Raw genomic sequence first — 10,828 nt, forward strand, 5'->3', positions numbered from 1 at the left:
CTAACGAGAGGAAGTGATTTCACGGGGAAAATGTTGGATCCCTGCAGGCCACCTGTGCACCCACGGGAGAGCCAGCTAGAAGTGACAGCATAAGGCAGGGGCCAGGACAGGGCCATTTAAAGGCGAGATGTTCCCGCCTAAGTCCACCCTGCCCTCGGTACGTTTCCACATCAGAGGGGCCCCAGGCCTCATTTTCTGTTCTTGGAAACGCTCCAGAATCCTCCCAAGCTGGGTCACTGAGAAACGAGACATGTACTACCTTAATTTGCTCTCCAACGAGGCCCAATTATATCCACACACTTTCCTCCTTTCTTCCTCCTTCAGGTGCCTTAGCTGCTAAGTCAATAATTTATTCCACAGTAGCCTAGTTTTGTCGTTTATAAAGGCCAGCCTGCGATGGGGCCTTTATGCATTGGTTCGCCATGAAACCTTTTAAAAGAGACCTGGAAAGAATTTGTTGTGGGGAAAAGGGCTGGGGGGCAGAGTCCCCATAGTAAATAGTGAGCTCCCCCACCCCCCGCCCACCTCCGCCAACCTTCCTTCATTCCTGAGGCCATTAAATATATAAAAGCACCAAAGAGTGCATGTTTCTGAGCAATCTTTCTTAGTTGTGGGCCCAGGGCCAAGAAACGGGCTACAGATTTTCCCTTATAAATTAATGCATTATAATGTGCCGCCTGCCGCGAACATGGTGTGCCTGAGGTGCATTCTGGGTCTTCTGTACAGAGCGTATCACTTAAACTTTTATAAAGGGTCCGAGCAAATTCTCAGTTAATAAGGGCTGGCACGTAGCAGGAAATACTCAAGCCACAGGCAAAACAGCGCATTGGCAGCTGGGACACCGGGGAAGTGGACTCCAGGTTCCAAAGCCTCTTATCTTTCATTAGGTGCTTTTAAGGAACAGAGACTACAGGTGATCCAAAAAGATCTAGGGACTCACGGAACAAAAGCCACACACCCTCCGCCGGGCGAAGAAAGTAAACGTCCCTGGATAAAACAAACCACTGAAGTCCTGACGTCCTACCAGAATTAACAGTTATTCTGGATTCGCTGTTAGTTACTCCTGTGCATTTCTGTGAACATGTCTACATATACATAAACATCTCCATACACAATATATAGATATATATATATATATATTTTTTTTTTTTTGAGAAAGAGAGAGCACGCACGAGTCGGGGAGAGGGGCAGAGGGAGAGAGAGCATCTGAAGCAGGATCCACGTTCAGCACGGAGCTTGACGGGGGGCTTGATCTCGCGACACCGGGATCACGACCTGAGCCAAAATCAAGTCAGACGCTCAACCGACTGAGCTGCCCGAGCGCCCCTACGTTAAACGACTTTAAGTTATAGATATGTAAGCTCCGTATTGTTTTCCACATATGTATACAACTGTATCTTTTCTTCTACAACTTGCTTCTCTGGCTTAGCATTATTCTGTAAGTTCACCCACATCGATATACCGTCCGCTGGTTCACTCCTGTCCACTACGTGTAGTTTCCCCTGGTAGGAGCCCACCGCGTTTGCTGGCCCGCACTTTTCCTTCGCGGGCACGTGGTGTGCTTCCCGGTTCCGTTTTGCTGTATTTGTCGTCCTACCGTGAACAACGCTGTGACAAACACTCTTGTCCGCGTCTCCTTGGGTCTTCAGGCCAGTACTTTTCAAAATGAGGCTCGTACCCACTAATGACTATTGAAATCCATTTAGGGAGCCATGAGCAGCATTTAAATAATGAGACAATAAAAGGGCATCACGAATGGTGAGACTAAGTACTATCTCATGAAACTTTCGTCTCGGAAAGTGTGTGTCTAAGAGTGTGTGTATGAGTGTGAGTGTGTATGTGGGGGTGCTGTGTGCCGTCTGGATTGAGGCGCAGTGTTCCTACCTGTGGGTCATAGTCTGAAAAGTTTGGCAAATGCCGGTCTCTTAGTTTGGGCTTGTATGACAAGATACCATAGACTCAGGGGCTGAGACAACAAGCATTTGTTCCTCACAGGTCCGGAGGCCGGGAAGTTCAAGATCAAGGGGCCAGCGGATTTGGGGTCTGGGGAGGGCAGCTGCCCGGTTCATAAGCAGCATCGTCTCACTGTGTGCTCACGGGGCAGGAGGGCGGAGGGACCTTGCCGGCCTCTTTTTCCCCCCGCTTTATCGAGAGATAATCAACATAGAACGTTGTGTAAGTTGAAGGTGTCTGACGTGAGGATTCGATACACATTTATATTTTGAAGGGATTAGAAACACACCCAGGATGGTGAACACCCCCATCGCTCACTTAATTACCATTTCGGAGGGTGAGAACATTCGAGATTTACTTTCTTACCGACCTTCAAGCACACGATGCGTTGTTGAGATGCTGTTACATCAGATCCCCAGGACTTGCTCGTCTTACAACTGGAAGTTTGTGCCCTTGAGCCAACACCTCCCCGTGTCCCTCACCCCCAGCCCCTGGTCACCACCACTCCACTCTCTGTTTCTGTGGGAACAGAGTGATGGTGACCCATAGAAGAGAGATCAGACAGCATTCGTCTTTTTCTGTCTTATTTCACCTAGCGTAAAGCCCTCAACCCACACAGGTTGTCACAAAAAGCGCTAATTCCTTCTTTTTTCGTGGCTCAATAATATTTCACTGTGTGTAGGCAGACCACATTTTTTGTGGTAGGCACTTAGGTTGTCTCCGCATCTTGGTGAATAATAGCCATGCTGTGAATAATGCGGCAACAGATATGAGGTTTCGGGTATCTCTACAAGATGACGATTCCGTGTCCTTTCAATAACCCCAGAGGCGGGATTGCTGGATCATATGGGAACTCCCTTTTCATCTTTTGAAGAACGCTCCCCCCCTTATTGTTTTCCATAGTGACTGTGCCAGTTTTCATTCTCTGGGATCCCTTTTATAAGGGCACTGGTCTTCGGGTGCCTGAGTGGCTCAGTTGGTTAAACATCTGACTCTCGACTTTGGCTCAGATCATGATCTCAGGGTTTGTGGGTTCAAGCCCCACATCGGGCTCTGCGCTGACAGTGGGGAGCCTTGCTTGGGGGTCTCTCTCTGTCCCTCTCTCTCTGCCCCTCCCCTGCTCTCTCTGTCTCTCTCTCTCTCAAAAATAAATCAATTAAAAAAATGAAATGAAATGAAATCACAGCATTGTAGGCAGCTTCAGGAAACCCAAAGATCAATCTCAATCTCTGTGGCTATGCTTCCTTGACATCAGAGCCTGTCGGGGGATAAGTGTGGCTGGATCCCGAGAGAAAGTTCCTCTTCTGGGCATGCAGGGAAAGAGGATGATGATGGCATTCGGACTCTCACCACCAGCCCCTATAACCTCCACCTACCCAAAAACACCAAGAGGCACCGTTTGAAAGTTTAGCCCAGTCGACTTAATTTCCTGTTTAACACCAACAACAAGACTCTCTGGAGAAATGTAAGTGTCCAAAGCCCTCACAATGTGACTTCCATCAATGCCCAGGATGCAACCCCAAATTATATTGATATACGAAGACCCAGAAGCTCTCCCTACTCTCAGGAGAAATGGCAGTCTGGGTAGACCGCCTTGAGGTGATCGAGATGTGGGGATGATCACGCGAGGGTTTCACAGTGACTCTTATTATTGGGTTCAATGGTATAAAGGAAAATATACTCACAATGAACAAAAAGATGGAAAATCTCAGCAGAGAAGTAGAAACTCGAAAAAAGAACCAAATGGAAATTCTAGAACTGACAGATAACAACCCAGGAAAGCGAACGACGGCGGTCAGTCTGTTCTCTCACCCGCGAGCAGGGAACTCAGGGTCCTTGTTAGATTAACTTCATCCCAAATGTAGAGAAAGACTTCTCGTCGGGGCGAACACACTTCCGTGTTTTGCACAAACCATCTCCCCTTTCGTGAAGCTTCCTCTGGCACCTTTTCTCCTCTCTTAGGGACAGCCCTTGCTCTCTCCTCCGTTCTATGACGGACTTCTATGGGTTCTGCATGCTTGGCGTTCGTTCCCTGGTCCTGATTTTCCTTCGGAAAATACGAAGAGACGCCTTCTCTTTCCCATTTAATCCTCTGCCTTGAGCCAGACCTGGCCATTCAGTGTATTTGCAGCACATAGCCATGTAATAGGGTCGCCAGACAGGGATGTGAGGGAAACCAGGCCAATAAGCACGCGCCCGAGGATTTTGGTTGGCATTTGGGGACAAAGGGTTTTACTGCTGAGTCCCTAGATGGGGACCAGTGTGAGCTGGCTGCTCTTGGCAGCCACTTTGTCACCCAAGAATGACAACACAGGGGAAAGGACAGCCAAGGGGGAGAGAGGGGTTGATTTCTGACAGCATTGTTTGGGTACCTGTATCCGCCACGCCTGAGGCCATCTGACTTCAGATTTTGCAGGAAGTGAGCCAATAAATTTCCTGCTTCTGTTTTCACTGATTCGAGTTGGGCTTCTGCAACCGACCACTGAAAAATCCCATCATACGTCATTCCCAGAGCTGTAATCGCATTCTGTTTACGTATGGTGCCGACACACCAAATGGACAGGGAGCATTCGAATCTAGTTTGCATTCCAACACCTAGAACATTCCATGACAGGTAGAAAGCGCTTGGCTGTGTTTACCAAGTGAATGGACAACTTCAATCTACCTGAGCAAACCCAGCCCTTTGGGATGATATTTGCCCAGGTCACGTATTTTGTGCATGACCTTATTCAGGTCTCATGAGACGTTAATGTTCCCATTTTACAGCTGGGGACGCTAAGGGTTTGGGAAGTACAGTAACCTAGGTGAGGCCTTGAAGGTAAGAAATAGTGGAACAGAGATTGGAGCCGTGTGTCCTCAGAACCTCATTCTTGCCCTTCAAGGCACATGGCTCCCCATTTCATGGGTGGAGGCGTTACTTTGTTTTAACCTGAGGAAGAAAGAAACAATGAGGCCGATGCGGGTTAAGTACACAGGAGCATAGAAAGTTCCTTCGTTCCTCGAAAGAAGGAAGGAACAATACAGTTCTAGCGTGTGGTGAAGAAATGCAGATTCATTTTTTATTAGCTTACTTGTGCCCAACTAATAGTTAATAAAAAAAAGGAGGGGCGCCTGGGTGGCTCAGTTGGTTGAGCGTCTGACTTCGGCTCAGGTCATGATCTCAAAGTCCGTGAGTTCAAGCCATGTGTCGGGCTCTGTGCTGACAGCTCGGAGCCTGGAGCCTGCCTCGGATTCTGTGTCTCCCTCTCTCGCTGCTCCTCCCCCGCTCATGCTCTCTCTGTGTCTCTCAAAAATAAATAAACACCTAAAGAATGAAATAAAAAGAAACGTCTTGTCTCATCGCTCTGGAGGCTGGAGTCCAAGATCAAGGTATCGGCAGGGCCGTGCTCTCTCCGAAGGTGCTGGGAAGGCTGTCCTAGGCCTCACTGCCAGCTTCTAGAAGTTCCGTGGCTCCTGGAGGTACAGATCCAGTCTTCACACGGTAATCTCTCTGTGTGTGTCTGTGTCCAAATTCCCCCTTTTATAAGCACAGCAGTCCTATTATATTAGGCCCATCCCAGTCCGGAGTCACCTTACCTTAACTGATGACATCTGTAAAGGCCCTATTTCCGAATCAGGCCATGTTCTGAAGTTCTGGGTCTAGACCTCCAGCCTGCGAATCTGGGGGTGGGAGACACAATTCAATCCACACACCTCTTCTTTAGCCTAGAATGGCACAGAGGCAACTTTAAAAATCGTCTCCGGGCGCCTCAGTGGGTTAATCATCAGACTCTGGATTGTCGCTCAGGTCATGATCTCGGGGTCGTGGGATCGAGCCCCGCGTCGGGCTCTGTGCTGCGCATGGAGCCTGCTTGAGATTCTCTCTCTCCCTCTGTCCTCCCCCCTGCTGGTTCTCTCTCTCTCTAAAAAGTAAAATTGTTTCCAGCTTATCCTGGTGTGGTAGCGGGCGGTGGAAACAGATGAATTTGTTGCAATTCTCCAGACTCCGTTCCCAAGCTTCTATTATCCAACCCATTCCCCTGTAACAGGCGTGTGTGTGCACACCCACCTGCGTGCACACACGCACACACATGAAGGTTAAATTTCCACGGAGCAGCTACAAGCAGGGTTAAATTGAGGGGGAAAAGCATACCTCGGAAAAACTGACTTTGGAGTTTAACCAGTCCCCCAGTGTTTGAAAAATAGTCTGAAGATTTCAGAGAGCCCAGGGCCGAGCCAGCTCCCCGGCCCTCCGGTCGGCCCCCCAGGCTCCAGGCCTCGCTTTTCGGGTTCGCTCCAAGTCTCTCGCACAAGAGCATGGGGTGTGTGTGTGGGGGGGGGGGGCTCTGGGGCAAAGATGCAGATTTTGGCCCCCTCCTCGTGCGGGCAGCCACAGCTCACGGTGCCCCGAAAACGCCAGACTCTGGGTCAAAACCAGGAGTGTCTCTGGTGGAGCAGAGTGGCCGGGACGCCCCATTTCCCTGAAATAATAACAGCATGTGGTCCCGGAGCTGCAGCGATGAGCCGGACGGGGCGTGGGCCAGCAGCGCTCCGGGTCTGGGCTGGGCCGGGACCCGCCGCAGGCATTCGTCCCCGGCAGGCGCTGGAAGACATGGGGAGACAGTTCCGGCCCACGTCTCTGACCTGGCCCCCCAACACTCCGCCCTGCCCCGGCTGGCCTTCCCTGCCCGCCCACCCTCGCCCCTAGCGCCCCTCCCGTCCGACTCCCTGCCCAGGGCTCGGCTCGAGAAAGGGCTTACGTGTTGATGGAGCAGATGGACGAATACGCACCTGTCTGTGCGACCGCAGCGCGGGCCGGCCCCCCTGCCCCCTGCTCCCGCCCGGGGGAAGGTCTGAGAAGCCCCCCGAAGAAGGGGTCTCGGCCTATAAAATGGGCATTTGTGAAACCCGCCTGGCGCTCAGATTCGCGGGACTTCTGACCGCGGATGGAGAGACAGCTGGTGCAGCAGGAGGGGACAGAAGTCAAGACACGCAGAGGGAGTGCTGGGGCCCGCGGGCCTTGGAAACGATGGCCGGGTCTGGAGGAGACAGAAGCCTGAGCGAGCAGAGAGAAGGGGGCTGCCATCCCAGAACCCCGAGGGGACAGAGGCTTCGAGCAAGCATCGTGCGTAGCGAGGAGTAAAGGAAAGTCATCGGAGGAGGAGATGAGCTGCTAGGGCCTGTCCGGGGATGGAGTGACAGAGGCCGAGGCGGGAAACGGCCGCGTCCCCATACCAGCGGGGGACACACGAGCCAGCGATGCCGACAGGGCACACAGACCACTGGACGGGTCCAGCACCATGTTCCGGGCCCCCAGCCCCATCGCAGGCTCCGGGAGGCCCAGGGCCCCCTTTCCCCGGAACGCAAGGAGGGTCCACTCGCCTCTACCTCTGAGCGCAAACCTGAAAGCTGGCTCTCGGGGGAGAAAGCCGGCGGTGAGCGCCTCCCCTTTGCGGGGCCGGGACCCTCACAGCTGGAAGGGCCGGGGTTTGCAGGCAGGGGCTGGGATCCCTCCTCCTCCCCCACATTTACGAGAAACCAACTTGCTTGGCTCGTGTCCCTGAAACCTTGCGGCCTGCCGTCTCTGGAACTGGGTTTATTTATTCATTTAAATTGGATTCTGGCGTTGGCTTGTGTTTGTTCTGTCCATAAAGACCTTTTTATTTGGGTCCTGGAGGGCTGTTTACTGCTTAGCACGTGCGGCACAAAGGACAGCGTGGAGTGCAGACCCCAACTTTCCGCTCCAGTGACCAGGGTTCTGCCCGCCCCCCACCCCCCAGGGCACCTCTCGCCTCGGGGCCGGTGGGAAGGGCTCCATCCAGCTAAGAACAGCCACCTGCTGTCGGGTAGGGGTGAGCTCCCCGGCCGTCTCCAGGCAGATGTGGTCTCGGATACCCTTTGAGAGCGAGTTGGACTGCAGTCCATAAAAAAGTCCCTCCATGAAAAAGAACATTCCTAGGTTCGTTTTTGTTTTGTTTTTATTCTAAAGGGTCGAGAAGACTGAAGCCTGGGTAAGGAGGCACGCTGGGGCGAGAGTCACTGGTGAAGTTTCCAGATGGTGTTGGCCCACGGGCGTAGGCAGTAGCCGGGCTCGCCCGCGAGGCTGATGGGGGAAGCGGGCCAAACGTAGAGGAACGACCCTAGGATCCAGCAGTCGTGCTCATTGGTATTTACCCAGAGGAGCGGAAGACGTATGTCCACCCAGAAACCTGCACACGGGTGTTTATAGCAGCTGGGTTCATAATCGCCCACGCTTGGAAAGAACCAAGATGCCCTTGGGTAGGTGACGGATACATAAACTGACTTACCTCCAGACAGCGGGATATTATTCTGGGCTAAAAAGAAGTGAGCTAGCGAGCCACGCGTGAAAAGATATGAGGGACCTTGAAAGCATATCGTCGGGTGAAAAAAGCTGATGTGAACAGCTTCATACTGTATGATTCCAACTAGGTGGAATGTTCTAGAAAAGACGAAACTGTGGAGACAGTACCGAGGCTGGCAGTTGCCAGGGGGTGAGACTTGAGGCAGCGGGATGAACGGGGGGATCCCAGGGGACTTCCAGGGCGGTGAAAACACTCTGTATAGACCATCACGACGGATATCGGCCATACATCCGTCCAGACCCGCAGAATGTTCAGCACCAAGAGGAAACTGTAATGTAAGCCGGGCGCTGGGGGTGAGGTGTCTCTGTGAAGGCTCCTCGGGTGTGACAAATGCACCATCCAGAGGGACGCTGGTGGCCGTGGCTGCGTCCGTGTGGGGGCTCGGGGCGTGGGGGAAATCTCATTTCCCCTGTGACCCTGAAACCACTCTTCCAAATAAAAGCCTTTTTTTTAAAAAAAAAAAAAGGAAGAAAAGGTAGAGATACGGACTGTGGCTCAGTCAACTCACGCGAGGTGTGAAACGAACACCAACAAAGGTATTTTTTCCTTTCGGAACTGGGGAGAGCCAAGCATCTCAGAAGAAGGAAGGTTCATGGGGAAAGGGGGCAACGATGCTACAGAGGAGGGGTGGGGGGAAGCGAAACCCTGAAGGAGAGGAAGAGGAGTCAGATTCGAGAGGAGGTGAGAAATGACACTTTACGCACTGAGAGCTTGCGACGTGCTGCCCATGTGGCGGGCAAGGCGCTGAGCACTTTACACTGAATACTGCATTCAATCCTTGGAAGAGCTTCCTGTCTCGGCCACTGTTATAACACCCGTTCTCCAGATGAGGAAAGTGAGGCTTACGTAGGGTAGGGGACGGGTCTGTGGTCACACTGGGCGGACCCTAACAGGGTCTCTTCTGTGTCCATCAGAGGGGAAATGTCTTACCAGCTGAGACCGGAGGAAGGATCTCAGAGCCTGGAGCCTGCTTCAGATTCTGTGTCTCCCTCTCTCTCTGCCCCTCCCCTGCTCATGCTCTGTCTCTCTCTCTCTCTCTCTCAAAAATAAATAAACATTGATGGGGGGTGGGAGGGAGGGGAGGGTGGGGGATGGGCATCGAGGAGGGCACCTGTTGGGAAGAGCACTGGGTGTTGTATGGAAACCAGTTTGACAATGAATTTCATATTAAAAATAAATAAATAAATAAATAAATAAAACAGATATATTAAAAAAGAAAACAAATTTAATGAAAAAAAACAAGGCTAAAAAAATGATGAAAGTAATTGTAATAATGTATCTTACGTAATACAATATATCTGAAATGTCATTTCAACATGGAATCAATATATACGTTATTAATTAGACACCTTACATTATGTTGTCAGGCTAAGCCTTTGAAATCTGGTATGTATTTTATTTTATTTTTTTAATTTTTTTCAATGTTTATTCAGTTTTGAGAGACAGAGCACGAGCGGGGCTCAAACTCACAGACCGTGAGATCACGACCTGAGCCGAAGTTGGACGCTCCACTGACCGAACCACCCGGGTCCCCCTCAATTTGAAATGATTTTAGATTTTCAGAGACGTTGTATCGCAATGTATCTTGAACTCCAAAATCTTTCTGTGGTCGGCAGAGTCTGGCATATCCAGGGCACAGAACTTGTGGGGTCTTGAGATGTCAGGCCTAGGCCAGTCCGATTTGGTGAGCCAAGTCGAAATTCTCAGCAAACTACTTAACTTGAGGCGGTGGAATGTTCCAGAGGCAGTGATAACAGTGGGAACTGTAAAATTTCTAACCTGTGATTCGGTTTTCTAATTATACCCTACTTCCTCTCTGGGTGAACAACAGCTTCTTGGCAAACATTTACTCCTGAGGTGTGGCTGGGGAGTAGGCAGAGGACAGGGACACTGACCACAGTCGACAGCCACTCTGGGCGTCCTGCAGTGTTTGCTGGCCTCTGACCCACTGTGAAAGCACCTCCTAGGGGAAATCCAACGTGAGCCATGTGTGGAAATTTCATGTTTTCTACTTAAACCCATTAAAAGGGTGAAAAAAGGGGCAGGCTCCCGGGTGGCTCAGTCGGTTAAGCCTCTGACTTTGGCCCAGGTCATGATCTCGTGGTTCGTGGGTTCAAGCCCCGCGTCGGGCTCTGTGCTGACAGCTCGGAGCCTGGAGCCTGTTTCAGATTCTCTGTCTCCCTCTCTTTCTTTCTCCCCCTCTTTCTCTCTCAAAAATAAATAAACATAGGGGCGCCTGGGTGGCGCAGTCGGTTAAGCGTCCGACTTCAGCCAGGTCACGATCTCGCGGTCTGTGAGTTCGAGCCCCGCGTCAGGCTCTGGGCTGATGGCTCGGAACCTGGAGCCTGTTTCCGATTCTGTGTCTCCCTCTCTCTCTGCCCCTCCCCCGTTCATGCTCTGTCTCTCTCTGTCCCAAAAATAAATAAACGTTGAAAAAAAATTTTTTTTAAAAATAAATAAACATAAAAAAAATTTTTTTTTTTAATTTTTTTTTTTTCAACGTTTTTATTTAT

Source organism: Puma concolor, chromosome D3, assembly GCF_028749965.1.
Source record: "Puma concolor isolate L17-30 chromosome D3, mPumCon1.1.hap2, whole genome shotgun sequence".
Classification (NCBI taxonomy): domain Eukaryota; kingdom Metazoa; phylum Chordata; class Mammalia; order Carnivora; family Felidae; genus Puma; species Puma concolor.